A 22,829-nucleotide genomic window follows, 5' to 3' on the forward strand; every position below is an offset into this window, starting at 1 on the left:
TAAAACTGGCTTATAAAAATATATATTTTCTTTTTTCTTTTATAAGAAAAATTCCAAATAACATGAACACTGAAATCCTTTTAAATATGTTATGTTACAGTATTCTAAAAAACACAAATATCTTACAGTATTTTAAAAATATGTTATCTTACAATATTTAAAAAACTAGAATTACACATTCTAATTTTGGGAGTGAGAGTGGATGAGACAGGAAAAAAAAGAAAAATGACTTGAATGTCTTTGGGGTTAGAATTGGTTAACTTTTATGTAAGTAACTGAAAATAGTATTTCCTTCTTCTGAATTTGGTTATGGTCAATTAGGTATTCTAGACCAAACCTCTTGCTGAAAAACACTATACATACAGGATAAAAAATATTTTTTAAAATTTTGAAAATATGAAACTGTAAGGAATTACTAGGACAACGTATCAAGAGGAAAATAGGGAGGTAACTAGTACAGCAGCAACATCTGCCCTGAGAGAATGTGACAATTTTGGCAAACTTAACATTTTACTTTGATAGCCTTATGGTGTGAGCAAGAGAACCAAATCAAAGCCCAAAGCATACCTAAGGTAGAAAGTCTAGTAAAAGCTTAATCCCCAAATAAACTGGAATCTGAAAGGGCTAATCTCTGAAAATAAATATGAACCACACCTAACAGAGCTGTTTCAGACCATGAGCAATGAAGGCTTGCATTTCCTCGGTGGTCCAAGAAACCTCAGCATGGCATTTTATTTAAGGTGGTCTTTAACTAGTTGTGCCCTAGAGCCTGGCAATAACAAATGAAAATCCTCTTTGGAAGAACATACCCTTACCCTAAATCTTAAAATATCAAGCTCATTTTTTTTCTAAGTTCACTTGTCAGCACAAATAAGGTACCGTAGGACATAATAAGCCAAAATAATAAATGAACAAAAATAGAAGTACAAATACATAATATATTTGAATACACAATAGATTATAAAATCTATGCTTACTGTGCTTAAAAACTAAAATTGATAAACTTGAAAATATTAGTAAAAATTATGAAGCTATAAAAGATGACAGAATAGATTCGAAGAAGAAACAGACTAAGAATAAAAAAATAGCTGAAATTTAAAAGTCAATGCATAATGAGGGGGGTAGGAGTCCATAAGTAAAACAATATTGGCCATATATAAATAATGATTGAATGTGAATGACAATCACACCAGAATCATTTTATGATTCTTTTCTTTTTTCCTTGTGTATATATTTAAACATTTCCATTGTTAATATTTTTTAAAAACCCTCCATTCATGAAATTAACAGCAAATTAGAAACAGCTGCAGAGAAAGTTAATGAACTGGACATTATCCAGAGTGCAGCATAAAGAATTAAAAAGAAAATAAATAAAGTGAAGTTAAAAGACAGAGGATAGAGAGAAAAGGTCTACCATATTTTAAATCAGAAATCCAGCAAGAAAGGAGAAAAAGAATGAGTCAGAGGCAATAATTGAAGAAATAATGGGTGAGAATTTTCAGAACTGTTAGAAGTGACCAATTCACAATGCAAGGAATTTAGCAGATTTCAAGCAAGATAAATTAAAAATTCACACATTATAGTAAAACTGCAGAAAATCAAACATAAAGAAAACAATTTTAAAAGTAGCTGGGGAGAAAAGACACATTACAAGGAACAACAGTGGAACTGTTAGCTTACTTCTCAGTAACTACAATGACATTGTAGCTTTAAAGTGGTGAGAAAGATAATTTATGATGTATAATTATATACCCAGTAAAGTTGTTTTTTTTAAAAAAAAGACAAAATAAGGAAGGTTTCAAAGAACAAAAACTTATGAAAAATTATCATCAGTCAAATATGAACCACACCTAATAGAGCTGTCCTGTTATTATTAAAAGAAATTGCAAAGGATATATTCCAGGCAGAAACAAAATTATTTCAGATGGAGGGTCAAAACGTGCAAAAAACAATAGTTTTGACAAGTTAATTAAGAATGTTACAATTTCTAGTAAAATGATTAAAGGGATAAAACCAGATATGAAAAATAAAATGCAGGAAATGAGAGAGTTGATTTAAAACCCAAAAAGAACAATAATTATACTAAAAGGAATGGAACTGGTCTAATTAAAAGGCACGGATTTTCACGCTGAATGAGAGGGGAAAATGTCTGTATGCAGTTTATAAAAGACACACCTAAAACCTATGACTGTGGAAAAATTTAAAATAAAATGTCAGGAGAAGATATCATACAAATAATACTGGGTATTAGGAAGGTTGATTTTCCCACCTCAGACCAAAAGAGTTAAAGTCCAGATGGTTAAGATTATTAAGATTACTTTATGATAATAATAAAATGTATTAAGAAGAATAAACATTCTAAATCTGCATGCACTTATTAACATGACCTTAAATATATGAACCATAAAAATGACAAAGCTAAAAGAAGAAATAAGCAAACCCAAGTCATAGGGGGAAATCATAACCTAACTTCTCAGTAATAGATAGAAGAAACAGACAAAGTTGTTAGTAAGAATTTGTAAGATTTTAATAATACAATTAACAAATTTAACCAAATGGACATACTGGACTATAAAACACTGCCTGTTATAAGTACATAATACACTTTCATCCCCCAAGCACTCCTGGAACATTTACAAAAATTAACCATATGCTAGGCCTTAAGGATGAGTCCCAAAATTTTTAAATAACTAAAATAATAGAGCATATGTCTTCTTATTTCACTAAATTACTAGAAATAAGAAACAAACTAAAAAAATCCCTATATGCTTTGAAAAAATTCAAGCCAGGGGCCAAAGCAGTCACAGAGTAAATCAGAAAAAATTTGGAAATACAATATATCAAAATGTGTGGGAAGCAGCTAAAGCAGTAGACAGAGCAAGAAGAAAGGCTGGAAATCTGTGTCGAGACACTTAAAAAGGAAGAGTAAAATAAGCCCCAAGAAAACATAGACACTATATTAATAAAATGGAAAACCGGCATATATTACACAGGATGAACAAAGATAAAAGCAAATTTTTAAAGACCATATAATTGGTAACTCTCTGGAAAGAATGGTCAAGTGAGAAAAAAAAATGAGAAGGCACAAATGATCCATATCAAGAATAAAAGGAGAAAAATACGAAAGATGCTGAAGACATGCAAATTAACAAAACATTAGGAATGGCAGCTGCAGTGCATTGAGAGGTAGCGAGCTGAGAAGAAATTCAAACAGAAACTAATGGAGACAGCAGTGGCTTCTTTTCTGTAACACACATTCATCTTATTTGTTCCCCAGAGTGTAATATGAAAATCCAAGAACACCACCTATGTGAATATCATCATGTATGCTTTAGTAGCTGGAAAGCACAAAATAAAGTACCTTAAACAACAGGATTCTAGGTGACTTCTCTAGCAGGTAAAGGCACCAGATTGTCTTCTTAAAACCATCAAGATAGCTCAGCAGCCTGAGGTTTCAGTGTACATTACAGCAGGAACCAAATTGAATATCATAAACCAAGGGAAAGAACGAGGCTTTTGGAGACTGGAAGACCTTGACTCTTAAAAGCAATGGAACTTTGGGGAAAGTTGCTTCATCTCCCTGAGTCTCTATTTCTCATCTGTCAGCACGAGTGATGTATTACCTAGTCACAAGGTTATTAAAAAGATAACATGAGATGGTTCAGTAAAACACAGATTCTGGCAGTTATTGGGTTTCAATAAATATGACCTACATATGCTTTATCAATATTTGACAACAGTTATACATGTATCTATAATTACGGTATGGAAAATGAACATAAGAAAGCAAGGGAGGATATAGTATTTCTTAAAAAGATATCCAATGCTCCAAGAAAACAACAGAAAACGAACCACTTATCACTATGAAACTCTCTGTTGTAATAGCTTGTTTGAAATGCACTAAAGTCTAAGAATTCTGTTCTAACTGCCCTTAATAAATGGCACCTTGTGAAACTGGGTGCTGTGAAATTACACACAATGCAAAAATGAAATGAGATACTATCCTGGCTTTTAAAACATAAAATTTGGCACTTTGGGAGGCTGAGGCGGGCGGATCACAAGGTCAGGAGATCGAGACCATCCTGGCTAACGCGGTGAAACCCCATCTCTACTAAAAATACAAAAAATTAGCCGGGCGTGGTGGCGGGCGCCTGTAGTCCCAGCAACTCTGGAGGCTGAGGCAGGAGAATGGCGTGAACCCAGGAGGCGGAGCTTGCAGTGAGCCGAGATTGCGCCACTGCACTCCCGCCTGGGCGACGGAGCGAGACTCTGTCTCAAAAAACAAAATAAAATAAAATAAAATAAAATAAAAAATAAAATTTGGTTGACTCTTTTAAGTAGGAATGTGGTTTAAAGATCTCGTAATTTATCATAAACATTCTGGTTTAGATCTGTTAGAGAGGTTTGAAAGGAGAAACAATTGATGTTAAATGTAAGGGGAACTGTACCTAAGGAATGGAGGCCCTGCCCCCGGCCCCTCTCTTCTGCAGGTGTTTGGTTCTTTTAAGTTTATTGACCTCTCAATTTGCCTTTACCTACGTAAATTATGCTATACAATGCTATATAATAATCTCTTGCATGTTCTTTTCCTTAGAACATTTGCCCATACATATTTCCTGAAATGTGTGTACCTTGGCATCTGCTTATTTGACTGATTCCTCAACTCAAGAGAAGAGAACACAAGTGTTCCTTTGTACTAGGATTGTAAACCAGATCCATCTTGGGCTTTTTTTTTTTTTTCCTGTTTTCATGGGGATTTCCATATGTAATAAGAACCCTAGAGTTCACCTAAAGAAGAAATTGTTCCCAGGTGAGATCACCAAAGCAACCTCTTCCTAAGGGACCTGGACAACATTGGCAGGTGAGCTGCATAAGAGCCAGCCTCTCCTGAAGAAGATATTCAGTTGTTTTGTCATGACATGGATTAGTCTGATGATTGGTGAGGCGAAGCGATGAAGTGGAAGGACATTGCAAAAACGCTGCTGTGGAAGAAAGTAGGTTTTAAATAGGGTGGATATATAGTTTACCAGATTGGGACATGTTGAGGATAAAGAAGAGGCTATTCATAATTATGCTGGGAAAACAGGTGTAAACCAGTACTATCCATGGTAAAATAGGACATATGGTCATCTCATTTTTAACTTTTGAAAATATCTATCAAAATATAGTTCTTGAGCTAAAATTAAAATAGCACAGTGCCTCTTCCTAACCATATTTATTTAATGAGATGTTATGAAATGAGTGGATTCTGGAGCCTGTCAGCTTGAGTCTAATTCCCAGCTATACCACTTACTAGACATGTAAAGCTCTGAGTCATTGACGTATCTGTTTTCTAATAGTTTCATCTATGAAATGTGAGTGGTAATAGTAAAAACTACATCACAGAGTCATTACGAAGTTCAAATGAGTACTGTGTTTGTCATGGCATTAATCACTTTCGCTGTGGTGACAAAGAGCCCCAAATCTAATTGGCTTACAACATTTATTTCTTGCTTACATTATTGGAAGGCCGTGGGCTGGCTGGGTCCTAAGTAGGCTCCCTTTGACTCAGCTGGGCTTGACTCAGTATCACATGTCTTTTTATTCCAGTCCCAATCTGAAAGAGAAACACTACCAGGTCTCAATGTTCTCATGCTGAGGGCAGAAGCCCAAAGAGATAGTGAGAAACCTTGTTAATTCACTTAAAGCTCCTACTTTGGCAAAGTATATTTACATGCACTAACATTACATCATCAAAGCAAGTCATCAATCTAAGACCCCAATTAATAGGGTAGTGATAGGTGCTCTGCCTACCGGGAAGCAGGCAAGAGTGAGCCATGAGTGAATACCTGAACAAATTATACCATCCACTTCAAAATTTAAAGCAATTCTCAGTATCTAATAAGCATTTCTACAAGTGTTAGGTGCTGCTGTTAGCAATAAATGTACACATAACTATGCTTAAGTTCCTATTAAGTGACAATATTGTTATACATTGTGCAGTGACTAAGACCTCAATGTTGGTGATTGTGTTTACATAAGAGAAGCAATAAATGCACAAACAAGAGCAATGTGAATTATTTAGTGCTATGTAGAGAATTAAAATGGGCTCCAGTACAGACGTGTGCTTGCACCAGCTTGTGAGAGCCAATTGCATGCATTGCTTCCAAATCCTGCCTTTGGGGATTGATTACAGGTCAATAGTTTGAAATGGACACAACAGTAGTGTTTACAACACGGACATTGGCTAATGCTATAAATCAGATAATATTTATTTATTTACTTTTAAAACAATTTGGCTGAAGGGAGATCTGGTTGTTAAACATTTATGAGTACACTATAGGTCATGTAAATGTTTCCCCTTTTCCCACCTGCCTTTCTAATGTGGCCCAACAGTGCAGGGTGATGGCAGCATAAACCAAAAACAAAATTCTAAGCCACCCAGCCAATTAAAAGGATCCTTCCTCTCAGCCTAGGACATTCTTTTTTTTTTTTTTTTTTTTTTTTTTTTTGAGATGGAGTCTCGCTCTGTCACCCACAATGGAGTGCAGTGGCGCGATCTCGGCTCACTGCAAGCTCCGCCTCCCGGGTTCACGCCATTCTCCTGCCTCAGCCTCCCGAGTAGCTGGGACTACAGGCGCCTGCCACCACGCCCGGCTAATTTTTTGTATTTTTTGATTTACCTCTCACACAGCTTCCCCGATGACCTAATCCTTATGCATTAAGATGACTGTTTCAGCTCCCACTATGGTTGCAAGGGATGCTTCTTCTTCCCACCCCAGATACCCACCTTTCCCATCTTATGCTCCCTCTGCCTGTCACATCTATTATCTCTTACAGTTTTAAGTCATGGACGATCATCCTCGTCACCGCAGTGATATATGACAGCATTCTCCACAATCTTGTAGGTTAGGCTGGGCCTGCAAATTGAAAATCATCATACTAGTCTAACGCTAAAGAGAAGCCTGGGTTACCAACAGGGCCAGGTCTCAGGGAAAGCAAGTGAGTCACTTACCTGGGACACAAAATTTAAGGAGATGGTAAGAAACTCAGTAATTAAGGTAAATAATGTGTTAATGCAATATTTAAAAACAATTGAAATTAATGCAAAAAATCCATGATGAACAAAATATCAAAATTTGTAATAAAGACAGGGTCATAGTACTGATTTTCCCTTTTGGCTCAGGTTCCAATATAGTTTGACACGGCACTGGTTACAACATTCAGTTGTAAAAGATACAGCAAGAAAAATAGCCAGGAATCTGCTTGAGGGTGAGTAATTAGGAAGGGCCTATTTGAGGAAGTTCAATTTAAGCTGAGACCTGAACAATAGAACAGAGCCTGCCAGGTGTGGTGGCTCACGCCTGTAATCCCAATTCTTTGGGAGGCCGAGGCAGGTGGATCACCTGAGGTCAGGAGTTCGAGAACAGCCTGGCCAACATGGTGAAACCTGTCTCTACTAAAAATACAAAAATTAGCCAGATGTGGTGGCGCATGCCTGTAATTCCAGCTACTTGGGAGGCAGAGACAGGAGAATTGCTTGAACAGGGGACAAGAGAATTGCTTGAACCCAGGAGGCAGAGGTTGCAGTGAACCAAGATCGCATCACTGCACTCCAGCCTGGGCAACAGAGTGAGACTCCATCTCTAAAACAAATAAAAGAACAGAGCCCAGAGCCAGTCACATCAAGGAGGGGAAGAGCCAGCCAGGCACACTGGAAAGCTGGTTCCAAGTTTCTGAGCTGGCAAGGCACTTGTCATGTGGAAGGAAACCAAACAGAACCCACATGGCTGGGACATAGTTGTTGAGGGGCACTGTGGTGGGAGAGGAGGACAGAAAGGCAAGAAAAGGTTTACTGTTGTCAAACTTTGAAAATCCATGTTCAAATTTTATTTGTAGAGCATGGAAAATCATTGGAGTGTTTTAAGCAGAGAAGTGATATGCTCTGATTTTTGTTGTGAAAAAAATGTTTGGGATTTATGTTCTATAGATAATGGATTTTAGGCTTCTAAGAGGGAAATAATGAGTTCCAATGTGGGTATGTATGTAGTTTGAGGGGGCTGGAAGTTGTGAGATGTTTTGGTTAACAGTTTCAGTTTAGGGGGAAATGATCATCGGTGGGTATGATAGAGGGCAAGACAGAAGGCATGAAATGGTTCCTTCAGAGAGAACTTAAGCAAATGTGAAATCATGATATAATGATAAATATAAATGTGTTATTTGTCCTAGGTTCCTGGCACAAAGCTCCTTGAATCCTTGTAACTTTCTGAGTGATAGGGGTGATAGAAGCATCATCTGTTATAATATTTAGTCTTATTCCCTGGGTTCCTGACACAAGAGCGTCTAAGACCCTTGGCATCTTTGGAGTGATGAGAGTGTCTTTTGTGTGCTGATGAGATGACTGGTAGCTGGGACACCTAGATAGCTTCAGGATGGCGGCTGGCCATGAGAAAGACCTAGGCACGTTTAGAGGATTGGAACTTTCAGCACTACCCTTGACCTCCAGGAAGGGGAGAGTGACTGGAGATTGAGTAAATCACCAATATTCAATGATTTAATGAATCATGCTTATAATATGGAGCTTTCATACAAGCCCTCAGCAATGAAATTCAGGAACTGCCTGGGTTGGTGAAAACATCTAAGTGCTGGGAGAGGGGTTCACCCAGAGAGGGCATGGAAGCCCCACACCCCTTCCCACATACCTTATCCTGTCATCTCACTTATTTGACTGTTTCTGAGTTGTATTTTCTATAGCAAACCAGTAATAGTAAATGATTTTCTGAGTTCTATGAGCCATTTTAGGACATTATCAAACCTAAGAAGAAGGTCTGGGAACCCTCGATTGATATCCAGTTGGTCAGAAGTACGGGAAGCCCTGACCTTGTGATTGGAATCTGAAGTGAGAGCAGTCTTGTGGGGCTGAGCCCTTCACTTGTGGCACCTGACATTAACTCCAGGTATATAGTGTCAGAATTGAATTGCAGGATGCCCAGTTGGTGTTGGAGAATTTGTTGCTGTGGAAATAACAGAAATCCCTACCACATTTGGTGTCAGAAGTATTCTGTGTTTAGAAATAGATTATAGCAGCAAATATCCTGGAAAGTGTAGTTGGGTTGTAGAGAATTTGGGGTCACCCTCTTGATATTTATAGGCCTGAATTTAAGGTGACATTGGCCAGCCTGGAGATAAAAGAGGCACCATAGAGTTGCCAGGATGCAGATGAATAGTTGGGTGAGAATATGTGGCCAGTGTCATCCACGTCCAAGTAAGCTCTTCCAAAAATCTTCAAGCTAGCTTGCTCTCCATCATTGTTTCACTGGACCAGTGACTTTGAAACATGTAACTATTAAGGAGAATATAATAATCTGTGTGATAGTTAATTTTATCTTTATCATGGCTGGGCCATGGTGCCCAGATACCTGGTCAACCATTATTATAGGTGTTTCTGTAAAGGTGTTTTGGATGAGATCTGCTTTACATTTAAATCTGTGGACTTTGAGTAAAGCAGATTGCCCTCTGTAATGTGGATGGGCCTCATCCAATCAGTTAAAGGTCTGACTAGAATAAAAGCCTGGCTTCTCCTGAGCAAGAGGGAATTCTGCCAGCAGATGGTCTCTGGACTTCATCTGCAACATTGGCTCTTCCCTTGGTTCTACAACAGCCTGCCTTTAGACTCAAACTGTAACTTTTTCCAAATATCCAGCTTGCCAGCTTCCCCCATCAGATTTTGGACTCATCAAGACATACATATACATATGCATTTATATATATGTATGTATACACATACAAATATATATACTAATATATACATATATAAATACATATATACATATATATATATATAAATGTGAGCCAATTCTTTTGTTATTGTGATGGTTAATATTGAGTGTCAACTTGGTTGAATTGAAGGATGCAAAGTATTGTTCCTGAGTGTGTCTGTGAAGGTGTTGCCAAAAGAGTTAACACTTGAGTCAGTGGACTGTGAAAGGCAGACCCACCCTCAATCTGGGTGGGCACCATCTAATCAGCTGGCAGCACTGCTAGAATGCAGCAGGCAGGATAGTGGAAAGAGCAGACTTGCTGAGTCTTCTAGCCTTCATCTTTCTCTCTTGCTGGATGCTTCCTGCTCTTGAACATCTTCAACTTTTGGACTCTTGGATTTATACCAGTGGTTTTCCAGGGGCTCTCAGGCTTTCAGAGACTAAAGGCTACACTCTTAGCTTTCCCCTACTTTTGAGGTTTGGGGACTGACTTCCTTGTTCCTCAGCTTGCAGATGGCCTATTGTGGAACTCCACCTTGTGATTGTGTGAGTCAGTACTCCTTAATAAAGTCCCTTTCATCTATACATCTATCCTATTAGTTCTGTCCCTCTGGAGAACTCGGACTAAGACAATCATCATGTGAGCCAATTCCTTAAATCTCTCTCTCTAGATAGATAGATAGATAGACAGATAGAGATAGATAGATAGATAGATAGATAGATAGATAGATAGATATAGGTATACATATACACACACATACATACAATCACCTGTGTTAGAAAGTAAGGTGAGATGGATGCTTGCATAGATATAGAACATAGATATACTAAATGACAATGATACTTTCTCAAACAGTTAAATGAAGTATTACTAATCACCACAAAACATCATAGTTTTGTGTAAAGTATCATTTATTGCAGACACATCTAGACTCCTGCATTTTCTTTTTGTTTTTCATTTAATCTTTCAAGCTACCCCATGAGTGGGATAGAGAAAACTCGTTAACTTTCAGGTGAGAATACTGAGGAAAAGTACATTGGTGTCTTTTGAAAATTGTCATTACATTTTACTTACTTGCACTTTTAGAAATTCAGTTTTGCTTTGGAAACTAATCTATATTGTATAGCTTGCTGGATTAGATAAAATTTGAGATTAGCTTCTAATTATTACTTTTATTCACATATGGATAAGGGTTTTACTTGAAAGTGTGCAAATCAGTATAAAAATTGGTGGTGAGAGGTTGCTGATTCTCAGCCAAGTGGAAAATACATCACTGATATTTTTATTTCTTATGAGATAAATACATGTGCATCCCAGTTGTAAGAGTGGGTGAGACTGTGCTGTAAAGCAAAGCACATTGTAGATGATGTGGAGTGACCTAGTTTTCTGAGCAGAAACCTCCAGTGTTGGATTTATGAAGACACAGCCTTCAGAACTCAAGTGATGAAGAGCTATTTGCATCAGGATATAAAAACATCTTTATCCCACATCCTAAGTGATATAAATGGAGACACCAAGAAAATGACTTCTTGTTTATAAACCAAAAGTAACTAAAAGCAGGAGAAAATGCCTCCTCAGCATTTGCTGCCCTATTTAACAAAAAGAAGATAAGGTGTAGACAGAAAAGGGCCAAACTTCTTGCATATAGGTCCAGCCAAAAAAGAGAATCAGTCAATTGTTTGGGAATGAAATGACACAAAACAGTATGTGGCAATAGCTTTAAAGAAGAGAATAAACCAGAGGCGGACATAAAGGGGCATGCAGGCAAGTACCTATCCAGAGAGGAGACATTGAAGCAGGAGCTTAGGAAAGTGAGATATTGCAGGGATAATGTTTCTCCAGTTTTTGCAAGCTATTTAATTCTATTGAATAATTTTATTTAATTCAACTAAACATATTTAATAAGACATGGTTTCAGAGGTTTAGTTTTGATAGTCTTTTGACTTGTACATTTGAAACAAGTCTGCTTATTAACAGCAAAGTTGTTAAGTTGGGTCTCACTTCCCATGCATTGCTGAATTTTCACTGGCAATTTCTCCAGAGGAAAGATCCTCAAGAGCCTTCTCTGTGACTCTGTTAGTACCTTTAGCAGGGCTGAGAATTTGAACCAAAGTTCAAGGGATTGTGGCAGCTGTGGTGTGATCATGGGAAGAGAAAAACAGGAATTTATAAAGAATACAAATAACAAAATTATAGATGGAGAACAGATTAGCGGTTCTCGGGAAGTGGCTGTGGCCATAGAAGCGTAGCAGGAGAGGTCTGCTGAGGGAGCTGTTTTGGTCCCTGACTGAAGTGGTGTTCACATGAACCTATACATGTGCTAAAACTGCACAGAACCAAATACACATGCAAATGAATGCATGCAAAAGTGGTGAAACCTGAAGAAAGTCTATGGATTGTATCAATGTCAAATTCCTGATTATGATATTGTACTATATTGTTGTTGTTGTTTTGTTTTATTTTTTATTTTTATTTGTTAATTATTTTTTGAGATGGAGTCTTGCTGTGACACCCATGCTGGAGTGCAGTGGCGTGATCCTGGCAACCTCCTCCTCCTGGGTTCAAGTAATTCTCCTGCCTCAGTCTCCCGAGTAGCTGGGACTAAAGGTGCCTGCCACCATGCCCAGATAATTTTTGTATTTTAGGTAGAGATGGGGTTTCACCATGTTGGCCAGGCTGGTCTCGAAATCCTGACCTCAAGTGATCTGCCCACCTTGGCCTCCCAAAGTGTTGAGATTACAGGCGTGAGCCATCATGTCCGGCCTGTACTATAGTTTTGCAAGATGTTACCACTGGGGGAAACTGGATGAATGGTACAGGGCAGCAGTTCCCAACCTTTTTGGCACTAGGGACCAGTTTTGTGGAAGACAATTTTTCCATGGACCAGGGAATTATGGGGATGGTTTCAGGATGAAACTTCTGCCTCAGATCAGGCATTAGATTATCATAAGGAGCACACAACCTAGATCCTTTACTTGCACAACACACAATAGGGTTTACACGCCTATGAGAATCTAATGCTACCGCTGATCTGACAGGAGGTGGAGTTCAGGCAGTAATGCTCACTCACCAGCTGCTCACCTCCTCCTGGGCAGCCAGGTTCCTAACAGGCTGTATAGATCAATACCAGTCCACGGCCCACAGGTTGGGAGCCCCTGGTACAGGGAACTCCTTTGTTTTATTTCTTGTAACTGCATGTTTATTTATAATTATCTCAAAATTACAAAGTTAAAAACAAATAATACAGGCCAGTTTTTTCACTTTAGCCATTTTAATAGATGTGTGGTGACATCTCATTGTGGTTTTTAATTTGTGTAACTTGCACTTATTGGTTTTCTAAATGTCTTCTTTGGTAAAATGTCTTCAGATTTTATATCCACCTTTTTAATGATCGTTTTCTTATTATTGAGTTTTGAGAGTTAAAAAAATATATCTCTTGAAAAGATCTTATCAAATATGTGTTTTGCAAATATTAGCTCAGCCTATGGCTTTTCATTTTCCAACTGTGTGTTTTTTGAAAAGAAGAAATTTTAATTTGATGCAGTTCAATTTATCGATTACTTGTCTTCTGGATGACCCTTTTGGTATTATATCTAAGAACTCATTGTTTAACCCTAGGTTACAGAGATTCTATTCATACAAAGTGCTGGTAAAGATAGGAAAGAAAGAAAACTGATACAATGCTGGTGGAAAGGTAAAATGTTACAACCTCATGGAAAATATTTTTGGAGTTTATAAAAATGTTAGCATATTCCTATTACATGACTTAATCATACCGCTCCTCACTATTTACCCAAGAGAAAGAAAGCTTGCAGGCACGCAAAGACTTGCATGTGTGTGCAATTTGTCAGAATCAAAATGGAGCCACTAATGTCCGGAAAATCCTGACACGTAGAGCCAGGGAAGGCTATGAAGAGAGAGTTCTCACGTTTGTATGCCTGATAAAGAACAAGATTACAAAAACCACAACCTTGTACAAAGGTCATTGAAACCTTACAAAAAGAAAAAAAAAATACTTCTGCAAAGACATTTGCCCAGCAACTGCCTGTCTAACCTGGGACTAGTGTCACCCTTCTTATTAATCCTTGTAGTTAAGAATAATTATTTCAAAAACAATTATGTAATCCTCCTAGTTTTTTTTCTTTAAAAATCTCTGTCTTTCTTTACCTCCCTGAATACACACATAATTTACTATAACATGTGTATTCCCATTGCAATGCTTTAGTCACAAATAAACATCATTTACTTTTTCAGAGAACTTCTCTCTGTTATTTAAATTGAGATGCATGTGCTCACAGCAGCTTTATTTTCAATAGCCCAAAACTGGAAACAACCCAAATTTCCACCAAGAGAAGAATGAGTTTACAAATTGTGGCATATCCATACAGTGATATACTACTAAACAATAAACAAGGATGAAATATTGATGCACACAACATGAATAAATCTCAAAATAATTACACTGAGTAAAAGAAGCCAGAAAACCTACATGTACATACATACAAGAGTAAATATTGCATGATTCCATGTATACAAAAATTCTAAAAGTGCAAACTAATCTATATTGACAGCTGCAGATCGTTGGTTGCATGGGAAGGGATATAGGGAAGGGTGAGAGAAAGATCATGAGGGAGCGTGAAGGTGGTGGATTCACTCATTATCTTGATTGTGGTGATAGTTTTACAGGTGTATACATATGTCAAACATATCAAATTGTACATGTTACATATGTGAAGTTTGTTTAATAAAGCTGTTAAAAAAATATAGAGCCCTCTTGCTTCTCCTTGGGCCATCCAAAGCTGCGGCTGGGGGAAATGACAGAGCCCCTGCCTACTTCCCCAGAACCTTCTCTCTTACCAGCAAAAGTCATGGGCCACTGCGAGAGGGACAGAAAATGCTCCTGCTTCCAAAGCCCAGAAAAAGATTCACTGCTTCGTAAGAGAGGGTAGACGCCAAGGTCAACTGCCCATGAGGGAGACAAACAAACCCTCTTGGACACATTATCCAGCACTGACAGAAAGCCGAGGGAGGTCTGCAGGCTTTCCCCTGCCTCCAGCTTGCCCCAGAGCAAAGGCACAATTTGGTGGGAGTGGAGAGAGGACAAAACACCAAGAAAGTCCCACCACTTTAAGTGAGTTTCAGGCTCACAAGAGCAGCTGAAGTCTGAGGCTAGTCAAGGAACTCAAAGAAACAAGATTAGTGTTGAACTTTCCTTCATTGACTTTTGCTCTCTGCCTGTTCTGGATCTACATGGCATATCTCTATTGATCCATCCTGGATTGGCAGGCTTTGACCAAGTTTCTACCAAAACATCCAGCTATTGTTTTCTGGAGGATAAAGAGGGAAGGCCATGTTCCCTCATAGGATAAAGGCATGTCCATATCAAGGAGTACCCAGTCCTTCCTTCATCCAGCAACAAAGAGCAAAGTGTTGAATAGCAGAGGGACACAGTCCAGATCCTTCTACATCTCACAGGACATGCTTCATAGGTGGAGGAAATAAGTTATAAGCTTTCATCTATTTGAAAGGCTAGAAGCATTAAGCACTTTATCTTTTTCCTCCAAATGGTTTTGGCAGGGGAGAAATTATTATGGTTATTTTTACCTTCTGATAATTTTTAGAACTAGTCATCAGTTGGGTAGACATTAATTTTTATTATTTACTAAAATAAAAGATATTTTTCATCGTGAGATATTTTGAAGAGTCAATTGCCTTGGAAAAATTTGCTACAATGAAACATTAATAGGCTGCTTAATATAGAATTTTAAAAATAGTTATCCTCATTGTTTATTGAGAGGCATTTCTGTAGATTTTCCCCCTCAGAAGCATTTGTAAAGCATTGAAGAATCATTGCTCAATTTAGAATGGGTTTCAACATTTCCCCTAGGATTGGAGTATAATAAACACATCATGTATTTTTTTTCTTTCACTACATGTTTCCTGGAAAGATTTTGGCCATTTTTTCCTAAGGGAACATCAAACTGAAAGACATTTTGTTTAGAAGCATTTTAATAGTACCACCTTTTTCCCTTTTCTTCTATAAAGAAGATAGATGGCATGAGTTAAATGGTAACCACCAGCTCTTTACTGGATAAAACATCTAACTTAGGCTACAGTAAACAACGAAGACTAAAATAATGGTAGTTATTTAAAGCTGGGCATGTAAGATTCCTGCTAATCTACAGCAACTATAGGCAATGCCTCCTCTACATTGTAGAGTTAGGAATCTATTATCACACCAAACAGCCCTCCATGCACCTGACGCTGACTGTGTCACAAACAGACATCCACCATCATCCGAGTTCAGTTGGAAGGGAAGGGGCAGCCCCATCTCTCCCCTCTGGTAGAGTGAGTATAAAGAACTCAGGCTTTAGAATCAGACAGAAAACAATTCAGCTCAGTTTCGCTGCTTCCACTTGGGCTACCTCAGGCAAATGAATAACAATGACAACAATGAAAATAATACCTGATGTTTATTGAACACTTATATTTGCCTGCTTTTATAATAAACACTTTATATGCATTAATTCTTTCACTCTTCACCATGATATTATATAATCACTTTTTCAGGAAGGAAGCTTGGACGGACTGGGTAACTTGCCCTACAGTACACAGCTTGTAAGTAGCAGAATGGCGTAACAAGCACGTTATGTGATGACTAAGAATGTACGATGACATCTGTGTCTCTACCAGGAAGAAGCTCTGTAATCCAGATCAATGGATTGTCCACCATTTGAGGAATAAGAAGAAATCTGGTGTCAACGGAGGTCAAAGTTGAGCCAGCCTAGCAGTGAAGCAAATGTGTTATGGCCCCCAGCATGCCATGATCATAATATTGTGAACCCAAATATCCAAGACAGGTCTCAGTTAATTTACAAAGTTTATTTTGCCATTGTTGAGGACACGCATCCGTGACACAGCCTCAGGAGGTCCTGATGACATGTTCCCAAGGTGATCGGGGCACAGCTTGGTTTTAGATATTTTAGGGAGACACGAGACATCAATCAATATATGTAAGATGTACATTGGTTCCATCTGGAAAGGTTGGACAACTCAAGCAGGGAGGGGGTTTCCAGGTCACAGGTAGGTGAGAGACAAATGGTTGCATTCTTCTGAGTTTCTGATGAGCGTTTCCAAAGGAGGCAATCATATATGCATTTGTCTGTGAGCAGAGGGGTGACTGAATAGAATGAGAGGCAGGTTGGCCCTAAGAAGCTCCCAGCTTGACTTTTCCCTTTAGCTTAGTGATTTTGAAGCCCCAAGGTTTATTTTTCTTTGACAATATTAAGGCTAAGTTTGTCAATAGTACCCTTTGTTTCCGGCAGTATAAAGTCAGATCCCAAAGTGCAGTGACCTAAGCCTGTAGACCAGTGAAAAGAAGTACCTGCCTTGGGAGGGCACAGAAAGAAGAGTGCAGGAGGATTAGGACTCTCATGATACAGAAGACTAGCTTCACTGAGCCAGAAATCTTCTCTCAATGTTTAAGGCTTGTTATCTATATTTGATCAACTTCCAATATAAATCAAGTTACCTAAAACAGAAGAAAAGATTTGTTCCCTTGAAAATAACAAGCCCCTGGTAAAGAGGAACCTGATTCTCGCATTATTGGTTGGTTCTGCTCCCCACAGCCTGGGCTTCCAAATACAAACACCCTTCAAGCTCATGACCTGATCCTTCTCATCCCATTGTTCACCAGGGCAGCATGTGTCAAATTTTGCTCTGATATCTTATGAAATTGTTAACCAGCCAGAGTTCTGGAACCTACTCTCAAAGATCAGATTTAATATGTTTGGGTAAAAGCCTAGAAATCCGTAGCTTTAACAACTTCACAGATTCTTTGCCCATGAGGCCAGTCCCAGGAACATCATCTTTTGCTCCATGCTGGTGAAATGTACACATGAATTCACACTTAGACACATGCTCACACTTACACCTTAGCACCTCCAGTCTCATCAGGTCGTGGGAAACTTTCCCAAGCCCCTCTTCTCTCTGGATTAAATCACCTCCACTTTTCATAGCCAATGCATTTTTTAAAAAACAATATTCTGGATGGGGGCCACAGCTCCAGTGCCTAGCAACTACTTTCAGCTCGCCAACATGAGCTTAGTTACTCTCTTGAAAGAAGGCATTTAGAATTCAAAACACAAAATCTTGAAAAGTTGTTGGGATAGAGGAGGAAGAATACTTCACATTTCTTCCAAGCCCCAACAAAAAAAAGGCAGAACACACCCATGGGAAGACAGGAATTCGACAGGACAGCAGGTGTCACATTGAGGTCTTTGGGGAATGCACAGCTGTCCACGGGGCACCTGACGTGTCTGACACTGGATGTGATTTGTGTCGGCCCCATTGATGGAGATCTCACTACTAACATGGTGGGGACTTCCAGGAACATCAATGAAAAATTGACCTTTATATTCCAAACCTGTTAATGCTGCCTTATGTGACAAAATATGTATCATTTTTTAAAGTGGTAAGACAGAGGTAGCGGGAAAATTTTTAAAACCTTATTGATAGATTGATTGATTGATGAGTACCTCAAACAACAGAAATGTATTCTCTCGCAATTCTGGAGGCTGGAAGTCCAGGATGAAAGTGTTGGCTGTTTGGTTTCTCCTGAGGCCTCGCTCCTTTGCTCTCAGGTCACCACCTTCTCACATGTTCTCACGTGGTGTCTCTTCTGTGCACGTGTGCCAGGTCTCCTTCTGACTACCTTAATCTCCTCTCCTCCCTCCTTCTTCTCCTTCTCCTTCTTTATTATGGTAAGAACACTTAACATAAGGCTTACCTTCTTAATAAAACTTAATATATTTAAACATCCTATTGAATTATCAACTGTAGTGGGCTGAATGGTGACCCCTAAAAAGATATGTCCATGTTCTAATCTATGAAACCTGTGAATGTTTCCTTACATGACAAATTATATGATAAATTATGAATTTTGAGGCTAAGCACAGTGGCTCAGGCCTGTAATTCCAGCACTTTGGGAGGCCGAGGTAGGTACATGGCTTGAGCCCAGGAATTTGGGACCAGCCTGGGCAACATGGTGAAATCCCATCTCTACAAAAAATACAAAAACTAGCCAGGCATGGTGGCACGTGCCTGTGGTTCCAGCTACTTGGGAGGCTGAGGTGGGGGGATTCCTTGAGCCTGGGAGGTGGAGGTGGCAGTGAGTGGTGATCACGTCACTGCCCTCCAGCCTCAGCGACAAAGTAAAGTGGGAACAGTCTATCCTACGTTACCCAGAAGGGCCTTAAATCCAATGACAAGTGTTCTTATAAGAATGAGGCAGAGGGTGCTGAGTGCGGTGGCTCACACCTGTAATCCCAGCACATTGGGAGGCTGAGAAGGGCAGATCACGAGGTCAGGAGTTCAAGACCAACCTGGTCAACATGGTGAAACCCCATCTCTACTAAAAATAGAAAAAGTTAGCCAGGTGTGGTGGCGGGTCCCTGTAATTCCAGCTACTCAGGAGGCTGAGGCAGGAGAATGGTGTGAACCCAGGAGACAGAGCTTGCAGTGAGCCTAGATTGTGCCACTGTACTCCAGCCTGGGTGACAGAGCGAGACTCTGCCTCAAAAAAAAAAAAAAAAAATTAGCTAGGCATGGTGGTGTGCACCTGTAATTCCAGCTACTCAGGAGGCCGAGGCAGTAGAATTGCTTGAACTGGGACCCAGGAGACAGAGGTTGCAGTGAGCTGAAATCGCACCACTGCATTCCAGCCTGGGCTACAGAGCAAGACTCCATCTCAAAAACAAACAAAAAAAGAGTGAGGCAGAGGGAGACTTGATAGACAAATAGAAGAGAAGGGCATGTGGAGAAGGAGGCAGATTGGAGTGAAATAGCTGCAAGATCAGAAATGCCAGCAACCCCTAGAGGCTGGAAAAATGCCAGGCATGGACTCTTCCCTAAGCCATTCAGAAGGAGCACAGCTCTGTTGACAACATGATTTTAATAGACTGAAACCCATTTTAGACTTCTGACCTCCAGAACTGTGAGATAATAAATGTGCGTTGTTTAAGCCAACTGGAAACAAATACACCAACTAACAGGTATTAAGAATTTACAGGTTTGGAAAAATAGACACATCAGGCTTCAAGTCCAAACTCAGCTGCAAACTAACTGCAGGACAGTTCTCAGTTTCCTCAATTGTAGAAGGAGGATATAACAGTTACCTCCTAGGGTTGCCATAAAGAACACATGGGTAATCTGGAAAGTGTTAATTATTAGACATAATAAATCATAGCTACCCATGAGTCCTACCTACCACAGTTTGACAGAAATTCTCTACATCCCCATATGTTTCCTATACTTGAAAAGTATGTTTTAATTCAAAGAAAGCTTGCAAGAAGCAGACATGTAAAAAGACTCTGTTGCTGTATCTGTGCTGATCAGATCTTATGGACAGCAGAGTGGCAAAAAATTTATGGTATTTCAATTTGCCTGCATTGGAGGCCCTCTGTTGCTTCAAAGGGCAAAAGGGCAAAATTGGCACAAGAAAGGCAGAAAACTCATATTCTTATGGTAAATGAATAGTGGGAAAAGCAGAAATAAGCAGGGCAAGATGGAGGCAAATAGGAATATTAAAAACTTAGGATGAAAAAAGTCATCACACCTTTCTGTATGACTTGCTTTCCTGATGTTACTGACAATTAATGTTTGGAGCTGGAGCTGAAGGAGGATGGGTTTTTTGAAGTCCGCTGAATACAAAATACATGTATTGTTGTCTTTAAAAGATTATTTCTTCATTTGTTTTTGTTGTTCTTCTATTATCAAAAAAATAACTTTTTAATTGTTTTAAATGAGTCATTGGTGAGTTCCTCATCAGTTTTAAATACTGAACATTTGTACGGCTGTGAAAATATGAAGAAAGAATTTCCACAAAAAGACAAGCAATAAGAGCTGGTGGGGATATGGAGATAAGTGAAGAATCCTTGCACACTGTTGGTGGGAATGTAAACTGAGATAGCCGTTATGGAAAACAGTATGGAGAGTCCTCAAAAGATTAAAACAGAACTAACATATGATCCAGCAATCCCACTTCTAAGTATATATACAAAGGAATGAAATCAGTACCTTGAAAAGATAACTGCACTCCCATGTTTATTGCAGCATTATGCACAATAACAAAAATATGGAAACAACCTAGGTGTCAATGGATAAATGGATAAAGAAGATGTGGCAGTGCACACACACACACACACAAACACACACAAATGGTATACTATTCATCCACCAAAAAAGAAGAAAATCCTGGCATTGGGACAATATGGATGAACCTGGAAGACATTATGATATGTGAAATGAGCCACACACAGAAAGACAAATGCTATGTAATCTCATTTATATGTGGAATCTAAAATGTCAAACTCATAGAAGCAGAGAATAGAATGATTGTCACTAAGGGCTAGGGGTTCAGGGAAACAGGAAGATGCTGGTCATAGGACATACACTTTCAGTTATTAGATTGATAAGTCCTGGAGCTCTGATGTACAGGATGGTGCTTATAATTAATAATACCATATTATTCACTTGAAATATAATAAAATGGCATATTTTAATTTTCCTCACTACACATACACTAAATGGCAATGATGAAAGACGATGGTTGTGCTAATTAATTGGACTGTGGTTATCAGTGCATAATGTATATGTATGTCAAATCATCACATTTTACACAATGAATAAATGCTATTTTTATTAATCTTTCAAATATTTTTAAATTTTAAAAAGAATTAACATTTTTTTTTTAAAGTCAGAAAGCATCTTCAAAGTTCTCAAACAGATTCCTAGATTCCAGGCACTGGGAAGCCAAGAGACAAGACTAGTCAATGTCTCACATTGACTCACTATCTCTCTTCTGCATTGCTTTATCCTAGAACCTGGGGGCATCGAACTTCCAAACTCAGCAGCAGCCTACTCCAGACATGTCCACAGCCCTGACCTCAGGAATGATGTCACAGGCATTCCTAGGACAAATACTCCTCGCTAACTTTGTGTTCACTGTGTTACCTGTCCAACTCTGTTTTTGTTTTTGTTCTGTTTTGTTGGTAACTCAACTGTCTAGACTCTTGCTTTGTTTTTAATGATTGTATTCCAGCCTGGAATTCTAACTCTAATGGCTGAGTTCTGCATTTTCTTCTTGGCTCAATTCTATGCTCAGTGATCTGGCTTCTAGGGGACCTATCCCCAGAACTCTGTTCCCTAGAGTAAAGTTTTACCAACTTCCTGCCAGTTTCTTTTTTACTGGTATTGGTCCCTAACTATCCCCCAGTTATCTTCTCTATCCTGGCGAGTTGGCAGGTTTTCTATCCCCATTTTGTTGCAGATTGAGCCATGACTATGTAGCATGCGGAAATGCAAACTATTGGAATTGTATTAGGGTGAGAGGAAGCATCATTTTCAGGTGCTAGAACCCCTTAAAAGATTAAGAGAGAGAGAAATAGATAGTTGATAGATATGCTTATCAACTGTATAAGGAGCATAATTTTGCTTCTAATTCATAGTTTATTTAATCAATTAAATTAGAATAATGGGAATTTGAACATGAGATGTCTTGGGGTGAAGAGAAGTGTCCAGGAAGTTCTGTGTTTGTGTGATATCTTGTCACATAGAGATAAAAATAAACAATTAAAAATAAAAACCAAAAAGTTAGCTGTGGATGCCACACTGCTGTGTGTGTGTGTGTGTGTGTGTCTGTGTGTATGTGTGTATAGGGGTAGGGATTTGAACAGCGTGTACAGACCTGAGAAGTTAAAATAGGAAAAGGGTAGGGTGGGAGGAATTCAGATAATACAGAGTTAGGAAGCTTGACAAAAGTGAAAACTTAATACTGCTTACAAATATGTTTGGGTTTGTCTTTCTCACTGCTCACTTTCTTAAGAGACCAGATCACATTTGCTAACCTTTTTATTAGAAAATCAGGAAGGTTGGCCGGGCACGGTGGCTCACGCCTGTAATCTCAGCACTTTAGGAGGCTGAGGCAGGCGGATCATAAGGTCAAGAGATTGAGACCACGGTGAAACCCTGTCTCTACTAAAAAAAAAAAAGTACAAAATACAAAAAATTAGCCAGGCGCAGTGGTGGGT

At 38.8% G+C, this 22,829-nt stretch overlaps 1 long non-coding RNA gene across 1 annotated transcript in view; it reads right to left on the reverse strand.

Moving 5' to 3' along the window:
• Positions 1-3,172: 3,172 nt before the first annotated feature.
• Positions 3,173-22,829, reverse strand: part of LOC129058153 (uncharacterized) — a 159,064-nt gene continuing 139,407 nt past the window's right edge. The window contains exons 5-7 of the long non-coding RNA XR_008523052.1: positions 6,818-6,899; positions 5,498-5,596; positions 3,173-3,623 (exon numbers count right to left, since the gene is read on the reverse strand). This is a non-coding gene — a long non-coding RNA (uncharacterized LOC129058153). The remainder of the gene's footprint in view (positions 3,624-5,497; positions 5,597-6,817; positions 6,900-22,829) is intronic.

This window comes from Pongo abelii, chromosome 11 (genome assembly GCF_028885655.2).
Source record: "Pongo abelii isolate AG06213 chromosome 11, NHGRI_mPonAbe1-v2.0_pri, whole genome shotgun sequence".
NCBI lineage: Eukaryota > Metazoa > Chordata > Mammalia > Primates > Hominidae > Pongo > Pongo abelii.